Source organism: Mixophyes fleayi, chromosome 11 (assembly GCF_038048845.1).
Source record: "Mixophyes fleayi isolate aMixFle1 chromosome 11, aMixFle1.hap1, whole genome shotgun sequence".
Lineage (NCBI taxonomy): Eukaryota > Metazoa > Chordata > Amphibia > Anura > Limnodynastidae > Mixophyes > Mixophyes fleayi.
The window spans coordinates 91181200-91189444 of record NC_134412.1 but is presented as its reverse complement, the minus strand read 5'-3'; the positions used below and the strand labels follow the sequence as shown (position 1 = coordinate 91189444).

Sequence of the window (8245 nt, the reverse complement as noted above, 5' to 3'; positions counted from 1 at the left end):
TCAACTATGCCGGAAATTGTTTGGTTTACAGTATCTGAAAAATTAGGGTGCATACCACCTAACATTTGTGATTTAAGATTCAGAAGTGTACACTGCAGCACTGCGTGCAAGAAGGGGGTGTGATCACTCTAAACTGGGCATAGCCATGTTACATCTGGGAAGAGCCAAGCCCCCCTCCCTCAAAAACACTCCACTAATAAAGTACCATTTGAAAATGACAGCTTCAGAATGGATGTAACTCTGAAGTCGGTGACCTCCCCAAATTCATATAATAGTCCCAATACAGTTCCTTGTGACTGCAGTGCTTAGTTTAGTAGCTATAAAATACTGAATAAAAATTCTGAATGCCGCAGAAGTAATTGCAAGCCTGTGTGGCATACAAACAGCTGCAAATCCAAGAATTTGAGGTTGCTGGACAAGAATATATAAAATAGATAAACTGGTGGAGAAAGTGCATTTAGGGGGACATTTCCTATATTCTAGGAGGTTACACAGCATTTTTCTTCCTGCAAAGCTGCACAATTTCTCCATTTTTTCTGTTGTGAGGTCAGCGACAATTGGATTTTTTCTCATAATTTTATGAGAGATATTTTGCACCTTCCATCAATTATATGAGGCATGCGCGTTTTCGATGATCTAAAACAGCAGTTTCCAAAGTGTGCGCCGCAGCTCCCAGGGATGCCGTGGCCAGGAAGAGAAAACAAAAAAAAAGACTTACCAATCCGGCGGCGCCTGGGACCAGCATCCTCCCTCTTCGGTTCTCACTGAATGTCGGTCACATTCAGCGAATAGCGGCAGGATAGAGGAGGATGCTGGGTCCCAGGCGCCGCCAGATTGGTAAGTTTTTTGTTTTCTTCCAGGCCCCCGGATGCAGAGGAGGCAAATGAGGGGATGCAGAGTGCGTGGAGGTGAAGGAGGGCGCAGAGTGCGTGGAGGTGAAGGAGGGCGCAGAGTGCGTGGAGGTGAAGGAGCCCGCAGAGTGCGTGGAGGTGAAGGAGCCCGCAGAGTGCGTGGAGGTGAAGGAGCCCGCACAGTGCGTGGAGGTGAAGGAGCCCGCACAGTGCGTGGAGGTGAAGGAGCCCGCACAGTGCGTGGAGGTGAAGGAGCCCGCACAGTGCGTGGAGGTGAAGGAGCCCGCACAGTGCGTGGAGGTGAAGGAGCCCGCACAGTGCGTGGAGGTGAAGGAGCCCGCACAGTGCGTGGAGGTGAAGGAGCCCGCACAGTGCGTGGAGGTGAAGGAGCCCGCACAGTGCGTGGAGGTGAAGGAGCCCGCACAGTGCGTGGAGGTGAAGGAGGGCGCACAGTGCGTGGAGGTGAAGGAGGGCGCACAGTGCGTGGAGGTGAAGGAGGGCGCACAGTGCGTGGAGGTGAAGGAGGGCGCACAGTGCGTGGAGGTGAAGGAGGGCGCACAGTGCGTGGAGGTGAAGGAGGGCGCACAGTGCGTGGAGGTGAAGGAGGGCGCACAGTGCGTGGAGGTGAAGGAGGGCGCACAGTGCGTGGAGGTGAAGGAGGGCGCACAGTGCGTGGAGGTGAAGGAGGGCGCACAGTGCGTGGAGGTGAAGGAGGGCGCACAGTGCGTGGATTTATGTGTATTATTTTTGCATACAACTAAATAAGTATTGCTGTTCTGACCTAAATACTTATTACGTTTTTTTGACCCAACTACTTATAAAACAGGACTGCTCAGGTGCCTTGAAAAAATTATGGAGACTCTAAGGGTTCCGCAAACTGCAAAAGTTTGGGAACCACTGATCTAAAACATTGAAGTGTACAAGAGGGACGCATGTCTGGGTCGCACGGTGGCACAGTTGTTAGCATTGTTATCTTACGGTGCTTGGATAACGGGTTTGAACCAAGGCCCTATCTATGTGGAGTTTGTATGTTCTCCTGGTACGTGTGTGGGTTTCCTCTGGGTGCTCTGGTTTTTGTCCCAACAAAAAAACCACATTGGTAGGTTAATTGTCATGACAAAAGTAGACCCTTGAGTCTGTGGTAGGTACTTTAGAACGTCAGCTCGAATGGGACAGGGACTGATGTGAATGAATAAATATTCTCTGTGTAGCACTGAGGAATATGATTGCTGCTATAAAAATAAATAACAATAGTAATAATAATAATAAATAATAATAATAAACATAAAGTCCTTTTATTCTCATGATCAATTTAAGACAAAAATCCAACTAAACCAGCAGTATTTAAGCAGAACAAAATGTAAAGCTTGAAATTAATGAAGAGGGCGACCTGGTTGTGGGTTGTAAATGATGTTTTCCCCAACACAAGTATAGACTTCCCCTTGTTCGGGGGAGGATTGATATATGAGCTTCCACTTTACTATGCATTTGGCAAATAGGCAAAAATTGCACAAATACAAAGTCAGGGCTGGGCCACATTTGTAAATCACCCTTATAGACAACTATTACACCAGGAATCTGGGGAACCACAAGACATGGCTGCAACATGCTGTAACCTTCATGGCACCTGGGCTTTAGATTCAAATTTTGTGTTTCTAAAAAAACAAAAAAACACAAAAAAAAAACAAAACCAAAACAAGCTCAAAGGAAAGTAATTTTACATTATTAATAATTTAATAATTTTCCTGTCAAAATATCTATGGAGAGTTTGTAATGACGGACTTACTATATGGGACCTATAGATCCCTCAGACTGAAGGAAACAGGGCAGCAAAGCAATCAATGGAAATGCAAAAAAAAGTTTGCAAGGCCGTTTTATGTGCACTCCAGATATATATATATATATATATATATATATATATATATATATATATAGTAACATGCCATGGAATGGACATAGGGGCCGTGTGTGAGGGATGTAATACACCGCCATGACAGTAAGATATACTCCACCTGTAGTAGTAATAACTCTACACCAGGAACCAGTGTCCGCTGTCACTCACCGGCAGGACGGCAGACGGTGCCGGCACCACAGCTCCGTGCAGGAGGGTCCCGGATGATGGCGGGAAGGTGAGATGTGAGTATGACAGAGATGCGGCGGTGTCCGGAGCAGGAGGACCCCTGAGGTGGAGATTATGGCGCCAACTGGGTGCAATGAGTGAGACAGAGCTGGATGATTGGCAGCTTCTCCTCAACTCTATATTACCAGCAGTATGAGGGCCGGGGACATATCTATATTACCAGCAGTCTGGGGGGGGGGAGACATCTATAATACCAGCAGTATGGTGGGGGGACAACTATATTACCAGCAATGTGAGGGGGTGTTACCACGATAATCTGACAGAACAATATAATGTTTTTATGACTAACTTCCTGTATATCTGCCACATGTAAGTTTAGTATTTACCTGTCATAAGTTCCAACATGGAAAGTTTTCTGTCAAGTTGCAAAAACAAGACTCCCTGAATGTGGAGTACCACCATTACCTCACTACACATGATGTAATTAGCGCAGGTGGGACCCTCTCCTCCAGAGATGTTGGTTCTGTATTACATTAGCCCAGTTGTGCTTTTTTGGGGGTCTCCGGTGCCCATATGCCATTGTTTTAAGATAGTCATTCCCAACTCCAGTCCTCATGGACCCATAACAGTGCATGTTTTCCATATCTCTGCTGGAGCACAGGTGTATTCATTACTGACTGACACATTTTGAAAGATCCACAGGTGGTGTAATTATTTCACTTGTGACCTGGAAAACCTGCACTGTTAGGGGTCCCTGAAGACTGGAGTTGGGAAACAGTGTTTTAGGATCTCTGTTGTCGGTGTGGCGCTGTTCTGGGACTTCAAAGGGGACATTTGATTGGCTGCAAGGTGCCGCGATGTGTCTCCGGAACGGTTCGCCATTTTATTAAAATCTCCATCTCGTGTCCCATAGACATGCAAGGAAAAATTATTTTAGTACCGCGTTAGTCACCTCATGGCTAATTGATTCTGCCCCCTAGTGTCTGGGTGATATTGTTTTAGGACCCATGGAGGGGATTCAGTCCCTCTTGTTTTCAAAATGGGCGTGAAGGCACTACTCAGCCATGTTTCGTCACAGGTCCTCTCACCCCATAGAGGGTGTAGAGGAAAATCCGTGATGTTCAGGTACTGTAGTACGTGGAACTGAGTGAAGTGATGTCATCTAAGGGAATTATCACCCAGACTAGTGTCTGGGTGATATTGTTTTAGGACCCATGGAGGGGATTCAGTCCCTCTTGTTTTCAAAATGGGCGTGAAGGCACTACTCAGCCATGTTTCGTCACAGGTCCTCTCACCCCATAGAGGGTGTAGAGGAAAATCCGTGATGTTCAGGTACTGTAGTACGTGGAACTGAGTGAAGTGATGTCATCTAAGGGAATTGTATCCCCCCCCCCCCCCCCTTCATATTGTTGGTGTGCCATTGTCCTTGGACCTCAGACGTCAGCGTGCCGTTGTTCTGGGACAACAAGGAGGAATCCAGTTCACCGTGAAGTCCCCTCGGTACCTAGCTTGGTGTGCGCCTGCGGGTATTACGGTGAGGAGAACATTGCTGATTTTTGCATGCACGGTGCTGGTTATCTTCTATAAAACTAAACCTACTAAATTTTAGAATAGTTTAATCTCTTAAATATAATGAAATAATTTCTGATTTGTTGTGGCTAAACAGCAGGGTCGTAGCTAGCAGTGCAAGAGGGGCGACTGCCCAGGGCGCAGAGCTGAAGGGGGGGCGCAGATTATGAATATTTTAAGTTCATTTGGTTAAAATTGAGGCTTAGAGGGGGCAGCAGTTTTTTTGTCTCGCCCCAAGCGCTAAAATTTTAAGTTACGGCTCTGCTAATTAGTAGTAAAAGTTTTGAACAATTAATATACAGTAGGCTTATTTACTTAACCAGCCACAACACAACCTCTGTGCAGTTTCTCATTACCTGGGGGGGAAAAAATGAAAAAACACATTAAAACCAGGGTACGCATACGAAGGGTCCCCAAGGAGACTCCCAGCCAGCACACACCTGACTCCCCAAACTTATCCTAACTGTTTGAAAACCAACTGTTTCTAGAGTCTGCCATCTGCTCCATCCAACACGGGGCGGAGTCCACATGCCGAAATATCCCTGTGAAGGAAAAATTGTGCATAATACAGCGGATGGTAATTCGCCATGTGTATGCACAGCCACCTTTGTGTTATCTAGGGAGGAAACAGATTGTCGAGGCTGTGCGGTGTCCGCATAGATTGGATTTCTGTTTGTAGAGAAATAATCTCAAGTGAAGAAACAGTCTCAGGAAGGAGACTCTTGCCAACTGCATTCTGTTCCTATAAACATATACTGTAAAGACAACGTATAGATCTGCGGTTGTTGTAGAACTACAAGTCTAATCATGCCTTCTAGCCTCTGATAGGCTTATAACATGACATTTTCATTTTGACGTAAAAAATTGGGGGGGTTTGTAAAATATATAAAAATATGACTAGACAAAGCTTGCAGAGATTATATTGTACCTCCAACAACTAATATGGCCTGTCTTATTTATTTCCTATCCATTTTTGTTTACTAACCACGATTAGAGTAAATAAATAATATTAATAACATAATTCTCCCATTCCAGGACTCTCTCCTGAGAAGACTGTTGATACAGTTTAATGGTAATTTGGAACGAACCATGCGATTGAACAGCTGAATCTGTTTGTCCAATCAGATGCCTTCGACATCCTTGATTGGTCAACCTCATCTTCTGCTGCTGATACCTGGTGAGTACAGAGATGGGGGGGGGTAGTAGAGTCGCCCACATACACAGACATCCATTCTCATAGCTGCCAACTGTCCCTAATTTCCAAAGATGGTCCCTTGTTTTAAAGATTTGCCCCTGGAAATGGCTCCATTTTACAGTATTTACCAACTGCACAGTACAGTAGGTTTCACTATTTATTCTTTACTTTCTGTGTTTAATAAGTTTAGTATTTAGATTACAAATAAATCCAGTAAGCATATCATGATGGGGAATGTTGTACAAGGATGTTACGTAGATACTCAGATGCAAAGTGTACCTGAAAATCATGATAAAATGTTGGCAATATTGCATGTTGTAGGCTGAACCTCGCAGTGTATCTGTTTGCTAAAAAACGGTGACATCGCTCAGGAAGGACCCGACGTATATTAATGAGATGCTAATATACAGTAATAATACATACAGTAAAAACAACATTAAAACAAAATAAATATATAGATTGAACCTGTTGAATTAAAATGCTAGCTACACTTTGCTAGACAGTGTATGTAGAACATTATTGGGCATGATTAGATCTAAATAAGCAGCTTTGTCTTTTTTTTCCATGTTTTTCACCAAAGCCTTTATATCCTCGTGGAAAGCTGTTCATTTTCTTTGCCCATGGATATGATGCGGAACTACTGAGTGCATACGATTGTATCCTAAGTTGGGAGTAGAGATGAGCTGTGTTCTATCCAAGGGTAATAAAAATAAACAAATCTGTCTAGATGATAAAGACTTGGATGAAAAACCCAGAAGTGAACTAGATAGAGAATGAAAGGTAGAAAAATACTTTCACTTGACCTCTTTTGGGAGCCTCCATATTGCATTGCAGAGGTAAACCGCATCTCTCCTCCTATATAACACCCAGGTAAGTAAGAGCATTGAATGACCCAGCCAGGCTTTGGCAGAAGTCCGTATTGTTCTACTGCTTGAGGCATTACCGGAACCCTGCTCCCACTAACACTACATATCATGTGAGATCCGTCATTAATCCATCACAAGAAGCAGCATTGGGGGTGTGCAGGCTGTACGCTGGCTCCTTGTATTTATACGTGACAGTTTTATATTCTTACTGCAGTTCAAACAAATCGCAGCGAACTCAAAATGCACAATTTAAAATAATAAGGAATAAATAATGTCAACTGCAATCCTGTCGGGGAAAGTGGCTGTAAATAAATGACAAATAAAACAGAAAGCCCAGTGCACCGCCGCTACAATTAATTAAATATATATTAATAAAAAAATAATACAGCGACTCGCTTCAAGCAAATAAGCACAAAAGAATTTGTATTTTCTGTCAAAACAGTGTAGAACTTGTTTGTGTGGTTCTATTTTTTATGTTGACATTTTATTTGTCCTTTGTAATTTCTATGTGAATTTAGACAAATGCAAGAACTTTTTTTTTTTTTTTGCATAAGTTAGCATCTGTTTAGTAATGCTGACTCCCAGCGCTGGGGTCATGGGTTTGATTGCAATCAGGGCCATACGTGTGTGGAGTTTGTATGTTCTCCCCGTGTTTGCATGGGTTTCTTCCAGGGGCTCCGGTTTCCTCCCGTTTCCTCCCACACTCCAGGGTAATTGGCTGCTGTCAAAATGGACCCAATGCTGTGTGTGCTGGAGAATTTAGATTGTAAGCTCCAATAGTGCATGGACTGATGTGAATGACTACATTTCCTCTGCATAGAGCTGCATAATATGATTAGCGCTATATAAATAAATGATAATAATCATTAGATCTTTCTGTCTATCGGTTATTAATTAACATGTCCCAGATGCTTCAGTCTCACCTCCCAACTGGCCCTATTTCAGCGGAACAGTCGCGATTTCAGTGTTCTGTCCCACCCAGAGACATGTTTGTCCCGTTGGTGGGAATGTTGCGGGAAAGGAGCTATGTAATGGACAGCCCTCTGGGGTGTAGTCCCCCCTTAGTGTGGTGACCACGCCCCTTAGCAATGTGAACACGCCCACCCCCGTCATGGGGAACCCCCAAAGTGTGTGATTTGCCAGACTCCTGAGATAGTCTAGCAATCTCCTTGATGCTGGGTCAAAATGAGAAATGATGGACCGACAACCAGCGTTATGACTCGATTCATGCCCCTGCCCACCACAGTGTGATGATACAAATCGTGCTGCCACTTCATGGTGGGTGAAGTGCGATGATGCAAACCACATCATCAGGCCGCGGTGGGCGGAGAGTTATGACACATATCACATTCCTAAGTCCCGCCAGCCACTGAGTTCATGGAGATCCCCTCCAGGAGGGTACTCTGAAAAGTTGGCATATATGCTGTGATTATAATGCCAGTTTTGTGATGTGTTTTAACTTGGCATAAAGTAGGAGCACTGTATACTATAGTAACTGTGTTCCTAATGAATGGAGAAGCGATGATGTCACTGGTATCCAATTCTAACTCGCTGCCTTCTTACTTAACGACTCTACAAATATAATGAACAAGAGATTCCCTCAGTATAAAGAAGAGATGTTCATATATACGCATTGGCTCCTGTTTATAGTGTGTGTGTGTGTGTGTGTGTGTGTGTGTGTGTG

General features: G+C 44.2%; 1 long non-coding RNA gene across 1 annotated transcript in view; it reads left to right on the top strand.

Annotated features, from left to right (window-relative positions):
- The first annotated feature begins 2836 nt into the window (after positions 1-2836).
- LOC142107088 (uncharacterized) overlaps positions 2837-8245 on the top strand; it is a 58687-nt gene continuing 53278 nt past the window's right edge. Inside the window, exons 1-2 of the long non-coding RNA XR_012679866.1 lie at positions 2837-2987; positions 5536-5677. This is a non-coding gene — a long non-coding RNA (uncharacterized LOC142107088). The remainder of the gene's footprint in view (positions 2988-5535; positions 5678-8245) is intronic.